Source organism: Mus caroli, chromosome X (genome assembly GCF_900094665.2).
Source record: "Mus caroli chromosome X, CAROLI_EIJ_v1.1, whole genome shotgun sequence".
Classification (NCBI taxonomy): domain Eukaryota; kingdom Metazoa; phylum Chordata; class Mammalia; order Rodentia; family Muridae; genus Mus; species Mus caroli.
Window position 1 is genome coordinate 81,401,021 of NC_034589.1, and position 12,626 is coordinate 81,413,646.

The following is a 12,626-nucleotide window of genomic DNA, read 5'->3' on the forward strand; positions in this document are numbered from 1 at the left end:
TCTGGCTTTCATAATCTCTGGTGAAAAATCTGGTGTAATTCTGATAGGCTTGCCTTTATATGTTACTTGACCTTTTTCCCTTACTGCTTTTAGTATTCTGTCTTTATTTATGAGGAAAAGAGTAGGCCTCTGAGAGCCAACACTCAAACAGAACAAGATACAATAATATAAGGCAAAACCCTCATGTTGAGGTTGGACAAGGTAAAACAAGAGGCAGAAAAGACTCCCAAGAACTGGCAAAAGAGTCAGCAACACACCTGCTCCCACTGTTAGCGTTGGGTAAGTAGACCATGCAACCAGACAGAAGAACTGGCATGGTTGAGTGAGCCCAAATCTAGTGAAACTCAGAGTTGCGTACTGTAAGAGTAGGGCCAGTTCCCTGCCAAACTGTCGCTTCTGTCTCTGACCAGCAGAAAAGAGCAATGACACAGCGTTCTTCTCAAAGCAGTTTATTCAGGAACCTTTCAACATGCAAGCAGGAATCTCCTGTAGCTGTAGATCTAGTTGGCCAGTCCTTCAACCATGGACACGTCCACATGGGTGGAGTTAATACGGACAATGGATTGTCTCAATTCCCGAACTAATCCATCAAAATGCTCAGACCAATTTCCTGTAAGATACTGAGATATATTGTGGGATAAATGAGCAGCACAACTGGCATTCACAAACGGTATAGACGTAACACACAGTCCCAATCGCAATCCCTTATATAACCTCTCAACCACGCCCCATCAGCCCAGTCCGCATAATCTCAGTTCATTGGCCTTCATCAAATGGCCTGATCTTGTGTCATGGTGCGCCTGTGCAGCTCTCGCGATGTATGTGGCTTATTTTTGGGTGTATGAGGAAGTCAGGTGCAAGTCATAAGACTTGGTTGCAGTCCCGGGTGCTGTCTTGGGACTACCGCATATCTGCTCCCCACATCTCCCCCTTTTTTCTTTTTCTTTTTCTTTTTTTCTTTTTTTTTTTTTTTTTGGCAGAGAATGCCTGTCTTAGGTTGCCCCCTGCAGCAATGCCCCTTACCCGTCATTGGGAGACAAACAGCTTTGGTTTGATCTCTGTCTTATGTTGGTGACACACCCAGGGAGTCTTACCCGTCATTGACGACTTCTCTAGCATGCCAAGCCACACTTGGGGAGACTGTCCTGTCTCCACCACTGCAAAAGCCTGTATCATCAAGGCTTGGGTTCTGCGCTGATGAAACTGTATATTGCAAATGCACCAAAAGGCCAGGATGCTGATTAATATCAGACACAGGGCAACTCCACCAATTCTGGCCCACTCTTTCAAGCGGGAGACAGCTGTAGATCTAGCTGGCCAGTCCTTCAACCATGGACATGTCCACACGGGTGGAGTTAATACGGACAATGGATTGTCTCAATTCCCGAACTAATCCATCAAAATGCTGAGACCAATTTCCTGTAAGATACTAAGATATATTGTGGGATAAATGAGCAGCACAACTGGCATTCACAAACGGTATAGATGTAACACAGAGTCCCAAATATTTCTACTCACAACCCAATTGTGCTAACTCCATCAGAATATCCACTTGTTCCTGGACTAAATCAACCCTTTGATTCAGCAATAAAATTCCTGCTTTCAACTGTCTATTAGTATTTCCTTGAACATCCAAAGCTTCTGCAACACCTGCGGATAAATTATTCATAGCCGTGGCAGTTTGTACCACAAAGGTAAGGGATATGGCCACAGCAGTGACTGCGGTGGCAGAAATTGCTATAGCAGTGACAATGGCCACAGTAATGCCAAAATTCCTTCTTAGGTCTAAACAAATTTATAGCAGAAGGAGCTTGAACAGACCAAGGTACAAAGCAAGGCATCCTAGTCACAACAGCTAAATTATATTCAGATGCATCCTAGCACATACTATAATAACAAATATCACTACTACAATTAACAACATTATTCTCATAACTACCATTATAAACAATAAACACAAAAGGAGGCCACAAACAAACAGGTGTACCTTAAAGGAAGCATTGCACCCTCCAGCAAGTTGAGATACAGAGATTTCAAACACACTAGACTCATTCCAATAAAAACTTGCATTACCCCATGCCCCTCCCACTATCATACTCAGAGGAGAAAGATCTGTGCAACTACCATTCACACCACACAACAACCACACATTAAAAGGATTACTAGCTCCTACTTGAGGTGGATTTTGATAGGTCCAATTATATCCTGAAAATGAGCTATTATGGACTGTACCAATATAAGGAGAAAAGGTAAAATATTTCTTTACAGCCCAAGCCGCCTTTCTAGAGTGACACCCAGTCCATGGTGGAAGGGAATCATGGGTACCCTTGCAAAACGGAGCCCATCTAGGTTGAGGAGGTATGGTATCATTGCATTTGGAAATACTGGCAGGCCACACCCCTTGAATCCATGTGGCATTAGCTTTAGTAGAACTATTAATTGGCATATCAAACCATGCTGCTGTTTGATTATACATTTGAATGCAGCCACTATTCTGAGAAATATCTTGAATCATTTGAAAGCACAGCAATCCCCTCAACTGAAGCTGCATCGGATCCTGCACAGGTGCTATTTCTCCATCCCATGGTAAAAAGGGTAACTGCAGTGAAGCATTAGCTGTGAAAAATTGAGGGAACACTTGTGCCGAATGAGTCAATGGCATGGGTTTGGGAAACACAGATAAGATTCCCCAAAGTGGATCTTCAGTCATCACCACGAGAAGTATCTTCAACACCAGGAACATCCACACTGTCCCCAATCTGCTCATTTTGGACTGCTCTGGTCAACCACTCCGGGACCTACAGTGGTTGTCGATGATCCTGAGGAAACACACAAACAGACCCTCTCGCCCAAACCAACACTGGATCAGGGCCCTTCCAACAGCTAGTTAAAACATCCTTCCACATGACCATGCCTTTTGGAGAAACATCAGGATCGACGTGACGCTCAGCTGTGACCCATCGATGTTTGTCTTCATTCAAGAAATTCAAGGTAAAAAGGGCAATGGCTAATCTCTCCCTAGGGGTGGAACCAGCAGAGGCAATCCCCCCCTTTTGTTTAATTAAGCATTCTTTTAGGGTCCAATGGGCTCATTCAACAATGCCCTTACCCTGAGGGTTATAGAGTAACCCATGGGTCAATCAGACAACCATCATTTTACAAAAGGAAACAAAAGAGGCAGAAGTATAAGCCGGCCCATTATCAGTCTTTAATTCTTTAGGTTGTCCCCAGGCACCCCAACCTTCAAAGCAATGCCCAATCACGTGAAATGCCTTCTCTCCTGTATGCAAGGAGACAAAAATGACACCAGAAGCTGTATCTATGGAGACATGAAGATATTTTAACTTTCCAAAATCAGAGAAATGGGTAACATCCATTTGCCATAGGTGCAAGGGGCACAATCCACGTGGATTGACCCCCACCCCTATCTGAGGCAATGATGGGGCACATGTTTGGCACATTTTCATGATATCTCTCGCCTCTGCTCAAGAAATTTTAAATCGGGAGGATAAGGTTTTGGAATTAACATGAAACTGTGAATGAAAATCATGTGCCAAATCAATAGGTGAGGTAATTAAAAAGGCCATGCATGCCTTAGAAGCTTTATCTACAATATCGTTCCCTTCTGCAAGGGGTCCGGGCAATCCGGTATGAGCACGAATATGTTGCACGAAAAAAAGGTGAATGTCTATTCAAGATAAGATCTTGCAATGTAAGAACTAATTTTCCAATGGTACATTTTAGATTAACTTTGCCTACCACCTCCAAACATTGCAACATATTAACAACATATTGGCTATCAGAAATCAAATTAAAAGGGCCTGGAATTAGTTCAAACATCTTAATCACAATTTGCAATTCAATAACTTGTGGTGATGTGGTAAGAAATTGTATGGTTACTGGTGATGATCCAGCTACTAAATATGCTCCATATCCTGTCTTAGAACCATCTGTAAAAATAAGTGGAGCATCCGCCAAAGGATTTTTTGAAGTAACGTGAGGAAAAATCACAGGATGAGCTTTAATCAATTGTAATATTGGATCTTTGGGAAAATGATTATCAAATTGGCCCTGAAAACTGCACCTCAAAATGGCCCAATCATCTACTGTAGATGATAACATGTCTAGCTGTTTAACATTATATGAAACAATCAAATCCTCTGGCGGAATGCCAAAAAATTGCACACTTTGCTAAATACCAAGTAAAACCAATCGAGCCACTGAGGCAGGATAATAAACAAGTGTTTTGGCTGGGGAAATCTTTGGATGTATTCAGAGCAAGGGAGCCCCTTGCCATAAGACCCCCGTTGTTTGTGATTCTGTTGGCAAAATACACAATGCAATAGTCTTTGACTCATCTCAGCATTTCAAGGCAGCATATTGAATGCTCTGCTCCACCAAAATTCTGGGAGAATTCAAATCTGTATTGCCTAGTAGAATATCATATAATGGCTGCAATTGTTTATTGGTTAAAGACAAATAGGGTCAGATCCATTGAATATCTCCCAATAATTTTTGACCCAACAAGCATCTCATGGTAGCGACCACACTGTGCATCCTGAAATACAGGGAAGCATTGGGCTCACATTTCTCTCCAAGTTTCTGGATGTAGACTGTGCCCTGATGCTCCGCCAGGGGCATACTGAGGCTGGTGCAGCGGCCCCAGTGATGATGGCTCTACCTTCACTTTCACTTTCTCTAAACTGTCAGCTATGCTTTCTAGATCATCCTCCGACATATCTCCCTCTCTAGAACTCCCTTCTGCCTCTGATTTTTGAGAGTGCTCTTCTCTTACCTGACACAGTGCCTCATTACCTCTCTGGAGTTATGCACCACATCTTTCTCTATCTTCTATGCAATTTCTCACTAACTTCCAGACCGGCAAAACCCGTTTTGGTAAAACCCCCTGTTCCTCTGCAAACCTCAAGTCTTTCCCTAGTTTTTCCCAACTGGGCACCGTAAAATGTCCTGACACAGGAAACCATGGAGACACTTGGTCCACAGCTTTTAAAAAATTCTCCAAGGTTTCTTTCTTCAACCCTATTCCTTTCACTTTCAATAAGTCCTTAAAGGCTTGGCGAACAGTCTGAACTGAGGTTGAATTCCCCGTGGTGCTTGGTGCAACTTGTCCCAAAACCAGGAACCTTATAGTCTCAATCTGAGAACTTAACTCGTCCCATTTACCTGGGAACTTACCAGCTAGCTGCCCTGACTGTGATGAGTTCTGAAGAAAGAGAAGGTTCATGGTACAGGCCACCACTTGTCCCTTCTGTCTCTGACCAGCAGAAAAGAGCAATGACACAGTGTTCTTCTCAAAGCAGTTTATTCAGGAACCTTTCAACATGCAAGCAGGAATCTCCTCTAGCCCCCAATCGCAATCCCTTATATAACCTCTCAACCACGCCCCATCAGCCCAGTCCGCATAATCTCAGTTCATTGGCCTTCATCAAATGGCCTGATCTTGTGTCATGGTGTGCCTGCGCAGCTCTCGCGATGGATGTGGCTTATTTTGGGGTGTATGAGGAAGTCAGGTGCAAGTCATAAGACTTGGCTGCAGTCCCGGGCACCATTTTAGGACTACCGCCATACCCACTCCCCACACCAAACTCTACCTGTTCTGGAACATGTAACCATGACACCCTGGTGAAAGGACCATAATAGTCACACATGGTCCAGAGAAAATACTTGTAGTCTTTCCCCATGCTAATAGAGCATAACTAGCATATCAAACTGAGATAATGGGAAACATCTACGCCTTGATCCCACCCTACTCTTCAGTGTTAATAAAGTCCCTATCCACATGGAATAAAGTTCACAAGTTATTTCACCAAGGATCATCTGAGGGTGGCTGTTTTACTGAGTTGAAGCACTTTGTAGAAGAGTTTTCTCTCCCAAAGCATTCATTGATGAAACTTAGCCCCACCTGGCAGGCTGGGCTCATGCCCTTTGTCCCTGTTGTCCTGCTACTGCAGTCACCAGCCATTGCCACTGCTGCCTGAATCAGCCATCATCACTGTGCTGACATTGGCACTGCCGCAGTAGCAGGCACGACCTGGGACCCCAGCTACTAACCTTATGCAGGCTTCCCTTCTGAGAGCTGTAACACTTTGGCCATTTCCAACTGGACCAGAGACCCATGGCACTCCAGGTTCCACTAAGGGCAAGTTAGGAGTCCCACAAAAACACCAAGTTAACATCCATAATAACAATATACAGAGGACCTGGTGAAGGCCACATACTTGCCACTTCCTTTTCTGTGAGCTCAAGTGAGCTTAGTTGATTCAGTGGGCCACGTGCTCCTGGCATGCTCCATCCCCTCTGACTCCTACAATCTTTCCTCTGCTAGTCCTGGGAGTCTCCAATTTCTGAAGGAAGGAGACCTCCAATTTAGCCTCTCTCTCTCTCTGCACAATGTCTGGCTGTGGGTCTCTGCACGTACTCACATATGTTGCCAGAGGAAGCTAATCTGATGACTGGATGTGCCAATGGAGAGAAACTACTCCATAAGTCACAGAAAGATAAACTTAGAGACCAACCCAGCCATAAAACACTCCACCTACAACTACAATTTGTCTTGCCCGCAAGATGTACTGGGGCAACAGGGGCACAGAATGTGTGGGAGTGACCAAGCAATATTTGGTTTAACTTGAGGCATGTGTAATGAGGAACACATGTCCTACACTGCTTGGAAGGCCAGGAACCACAGGCTGGGTAGCCCAGAGACATAGGGAAGAACCAAATATGACTGGAAAAAAAGTTCAATGAAACAATTCCTCATGATATTCTGCTATACTCTCACTTCATGTAAGACTTGTGGTCTCACTCCAACAGTTTCAAATCTCAGATACTCCCTAGGGAGAAGTGAAATATGCTTTGCTCTCCTCAACTACTCAAGCACTCCCAAGATGAGTGGCAGCCAAAGAAACACGTGTAGGGAGTTATCAGGTTCCTGGTACAAGCTAGAAATCTGCTAGCCTCTGCTGACCTGAGACAGAACCAAGTTCATTGTTCTGGAAGGCCTTGTGATGCCTGAGGAGGAAGAGGATGTGCTTCACTCACACCATGTCTCTCACCAGATCAGTGACTCCTATTAGGGAATTGCCTGACTTGGCCTTAGCGTGTCCCTTTGCCCTTAGTGTCAGCCTTGGCTGTAGCTTCGGCTTGGGCTTTCTCTTCCTCTTCAATCAAAGCCTGTTCATAACGAGATGAGTAAGCACTGGGCATGGTTTCACCAACCTTCAATAAAAAGTCCATCACTTTTTCCTTGCTGGTTTCAGCATAGGCTCTTGGGCCTCACTGGAACTCATAGGATGGAGGATCACTGTTAGGAACCTGAGAGTACTGTAGGTATTCTTCTCGCACTAGATCTTCAGTGATGAGCTTCCTTGCATCCCCAAAGATGAGGTGTGAGACCCCATCATAGACTCCTAACAAACTCAGGAAGTGCCAGACCTTTTCCTCTGGGGCACAGTAACCATTCAAATAAATCACACTTAGGAGAGGGATCAGAATGCCCTTAGTAGGAAGACCTAGCTCACTGCTCCCACTTCCATCATCCTGGAAATCTAGCTTGCTGACAAGCTCATAGCTTTGGCCATGGGGCTGGATTTCTTCCAATTCAAGACCAAAAACCACATCCAATTGATAGGAGGCTTTTTTGAGGATCTCAGGGAAGTGGTCCTTGAACCTTCTGTTGATAACTTTGAGCATTTCTCCCTTCCTCACGGGCTGCTTCACTTTGTACTTGCAGAGCATATACTCCATCAACATTCCTGTCTTCCTTGTCAGAAGGTCCATCTGTGGGCTTCCAGTGGCTATTGGGGCCCTGGAAAAACTCTTATTTTCATCCCCTTGGCTCTGGTCTCCTTTACCCAACCTTCTGTGTGTCATGGCTTTGCTTCCAGTGTTGCTTGGTGCTGAGCTTTGAGAGTGCTGTGGAAAGCCAGCTGTAGAGGTGCTTGGCCTAGCATCTTCTGAAGCCTGATCAGAGCAGGCAGGTGACTCTCCTTTCTCTGAAGAATTGGCTTGAGCATCCTTGAGCCCCTGGGCTTCTTCCTGGACTTTTCGAGGTTTTTCACGAGCACGGGCCTTACTTTTCTGTTCCCTGAGCATGATGGCTGTGGTCAGGAACAGTAGGAAAGAATCTGGGTAGGACAGCAGGTGAAAGAGATACCTGAATCAAGAAAATGATGTATTATGCGTATTTTGAGCATGCTGAGAACATTTTGGCTTTTGCCAATTCTTACCCCCTTTCTCCCAGAGTATGATGTCTTCAGTGTTCTAAAACTCACCTTATTCCTTGCCTTCTGGTCACCATCCACATACTGCTGAGGTAAATAGTCTCAAAAGTCCAACAGTGGCACTGATATTTTGACAGGAACCAACACCTAAAGACTCTGTCTGTAGTAAAAAGTTCATACCTGGTATTATAAGTATATTCAACTACATGTTACCAAGTTGTCAGTCCAAAAATTACATACATAGGAAACAACATGAAAGATTCAACAGGCTGTACCTATTTATATAATAAATATAAATTTGTATTTTATTTCTTATAACAATTATTACTTATATTACACATAACAATATATAAAATATATGTATGTATATGTTGTTATACATGTAACAATAATAATTGAAGAAAATAGACCATGAATTTGAGAAGGAACAGGAGAAGCATGGAAGGAGTTGGAGGGAGAGGAGTGAAATGATATAAATACAATGCACATAAACGAAATAAAAAGAATCAAAAGTAAAAACCACCACAGCACGGAAGAGGCAGAGAAACAGGCAGATGGTTGTAAGTTCAAGGACATAGTGGTCTACATTGGGAGCTCCAAGGCAGCCAGTTATACATACAAAACACCTGTCTTAAAAACAAAACCACAGGATGCACTGTCTTCTCCTCCTAAGCTCAGTGCAGAGAGAAGCAGCATCCATGTGACCTACAAAGTCAGGCTAACCTACTTAAAGCTCTGACTCAGTGAGTCACGTGTTCGGCCTCTGGTTTCCACAACTTTGCACAAAGGCAGAAAACGAATGAAAATGTGAGGGAGATGCTGAAAGTCCCGACACTAATCTTTGTCCTCTTGGGCTGAAAATGCCCTGCGAACAGTGACTAGCTAGTCAGACTTGTACATTCTGGTCATACTATAGGGACTGGGCTTTAAGTGGCCCCATTATTTCTGGAAGTGAACCCCCATGTTCATATGTCTTCTCTGAAATTAGGATCTACATACCAAGGGTAAAGTGGGCCTGTACTGGGTCTAGGCTGTCCCTTTTCAGAGAGCATTCTCAGAGGAGCAGACAGGGCTCTCATGTTGCTGGCTCCCCATTCACAAGCACTTTAAATGTCCATGCTATGCACCAGGTTGCAGTTTGCATTCAACCATGGCGTTAGCATCCCACTCAGACATTTTAAACTGACACCTTTTCATTATCTGCATTCATTTTACTAAGTCATGAGAACTGTTGTCAAATTCCACACATGGATCCTTGTAGTTAATCATCTTCTCCCCCACTTCCTTCTCCCACTGCTGTGTCTCCTCACTTCCTTTCCCCTCTTCCTGGTCAATTCCCCACTCTGCTCTTATTTCTAACAGTGCATGACAGTTTTGGAGAGAGGCTTTAACTTCTTCATGTACTTCCATTTATTTAACAACCTGTATTTTCCCCACTCTGTGACTCTGTGAGTTCAACATAGGGCTTTAGGATTCCCACAGAAACTCTGAGCTAGTTTTCCTGTCTCTGCCCACTTTAGTTTTACTGATGTTATTATTATCATTATTATTTTGGTACATGTGTACATTTTTTTTTCCTTTTAAAACGGGCATCCAAACTTCACAATATATGGAAGCATTCCCTCCACCCTTGTGTGCATACTGTGTTGGTCTTTGAAAGAGAACACTCAAACTCCGCCATACTCTGAGGCAGGGGCTGCCCACTCACACCTACACTGTGGGCCTTTTTGTGTGGGTGTTTGAAGGAGGGCACCCAGACCTCGCGAGATTCTATGAGAGGACCACTCACCATTGTATTGGTCCTTTCTCTAAAAAAAAAAAAAAAAAAAATGAGGCCACCAAACCTCACGAGATTCTGTTGCAGGCACCACTCATTCACTCATACTGTATTTTTTTTTTAAAGAGGGTACCCAAATCTCGCGATGTTCTGAGGCAAGGACTGCCTGAGCACACATACTATACTGGTCCCTTTTTTTAAGGATGGCACCCTAACCTCATGATAGTCTTCGCCAAGGACCTCCCACTCACATACTGTGCTGGTCCTTTTTAAAATATACTTATTCATTCATTTATTTTTAAAGCGAGTACTCAAATCTCACGAGATTCTGAGGCAAGGATCAGATCTCCCTCTTACATACTGGGTTTGTTTTAAAGAGGGCACTGAAACCTTGCGATACTGGGAGGCAAGGCCTGCCCACTCACACCGTGCAGACTGCGGTCCCTTTAAGACAGCACCTCCCCAAGCCCATGTGCAGACTGCGGGGTCCCTTTTGTCCCAAAAGCTATCATGCAAGCCTCGTGAGACCAAATTGAGTGATATCACAAGACAGCGACTCCACTCATCACCTTCAAACCTGTCTGCCTTCTGCCCCATCCTGGGCGGGGCCTTTTAAGAGGGCACCCAAGCCTTGTGAGATGAGATTTGCAGGCAGGCCTGACCACGCCCACACAGTGTGTTCATCCCTTTAAGTCTCCATTCCAAACCTCAGGAGATTCCAAGGCAGGGACTCCCGGGCACCCAACTGTAGAGTGTATGCAGACTGTGGCGTCCCTTTCCCTCAGCGCACCTGAAATGGTCAATTATACCTTGCAAGGCTCAGCCTGTCCATAGCCTGACCCTCTCCCCCATACTCAGATGGCTGCATGCTGAGGGGTCCCCTCTTCTCTAAAACGCCAGGCAGACATCAGGAGACCAAAGTTCCCAACATCCGTGGCCACAGCAGCAGTCTGCACCCTCCTGTCCCCCCATTGGCAAACTGTGCAGGTCCTTTTGTGTCACCCAAGCCTCACATCATGCCATCCTGAGGCAGGGAAGGGTACCCCACCATCACCCATACCTACTGTACTTGCCTCCTTACTTAGGGTGACAGTGATACTTCAAGATACTTTGAGGCAGCCCCACCCTGCAATCCGTGTGCCTACTGGGCTCTGTTCCGGTTTTGTTTTTGTTTTTAATAATTATATGGGGGCTGGTGAGATGGCTCAGTGTGTAAGAGCACCCTACTGCTCTTCCGAAGGTCCAGAGTTCAAATCCCAGCAACCACATGGTGGCTCACAACCACCCGAAATGAGATCTGATGCTCTCTTCTGGTGTGTCTGAAGACAGCTATAGTGTACTTACATATAGTAAATAAATCTTTAAAAAAATTATATTTGGCGAAATCTCGCGAGATTCGGAAGTGGTGTCTCTAGCCCTGTGGCCATGTGCATGTACTGGGAATGGCTACTGGCCGACCGACCGACCCAGGCCTTTTTTACTTGTGTCTTGCTAGAACCTATTTTTTTTTTTTATTGAATTTCTATTTCTCTGACTCTGCTTCTCTAGGATTGAAGTTGGGTCCCCGACTGTCCTTACACTCCAGGCCTTACACTAGGAGGTTGAGTGTGGTCATGCCTTTAGTTAGATGTTCCCTCCGGAATTCAGAGCCCAATGGTTGACTTGAACTAGGACTGTGCCCTCTGTGAAGTCTCCCTGCTTTAGACCTCTTTGAGAACTGTTCTACACTCATCTATGAGTACCAGCAGGTCTTCTGTGCCTGTGCCAAGGGTGCGAATACAGACGCCACTTTCCACTACAAGAAAAACTACATTCACATTTGGGGGAGGGCAGATCCTTAAGATTGACAGCAGGGCCAGGATGGGCCGCAAAAGGCCTAAACAGCTCACTGTACATGTGTACATCTTCAGAGCCCACACAATTGCAACCCCTTCCTCAACCCACTACACACAGACCTCCCTGCCTCTGAAGACTAACAGTAGCGCATAGCCTACCCATCATGTCATGGTGGGGGGTCTCTTACACCCATCCATCTCCACATTTTTGTATACCACATCCCCAAAATGCACCCCCACAGGTGCACAAACACACACCCCAGACACCGTGGATCTTACTTAACCCTCAGCTTTCACACAATATTCTGCCCTTCTCAATTCTGCAGGGCAAAATGAGGGTAATGAGGTCTTGATGCTCCCCCTGGTGTTTCACAGCTGGGAACAGTTTCTATGCATCCTGGAACCCTTCCTCTATGAACCCAAGTCTATAAGCCACAAACATCACCCCTTTCTTCCTTACCCCGTGGATAGGAAGCCTAGATTCACTATAAATGTTGACAGTTTTTTTCATGGACTACACAGTATGGAAAACCTGGATGAAATGGATCAAAGTTAATTCAAGGTCTAAACAGTACTATATCCCCTCAAGAAATAGAAGCAGTCATTAATAGTCTCTCAACCAAAAAAAGCCTAGGACCAGATGGGGTTAACATTGTAAAAAAATGGCTATCTTGCCAAAAACAATCTACAGATTCAATGCAATCCCCATCAAAATTCCAACTCAATTCTTCAACGAATTAGAAAGGGCAATCTGCAAATTCATTTGGAATAACA

The 12,626-nt window shown here is 44.7% G+C and overlaps 1 pseudogene; it reads right to left on the minus strand.

Annotated features, from left to right (window-relative positions):
* Positions 1-7,113: 7,113 nt before the first annotated feature.
* Positions 7,114-8,112, minus strand: LOC110286268 (annotated as a pseudogene).
* Positions 8,113-12,626: the final 4,514 nt, after the last annotated feature.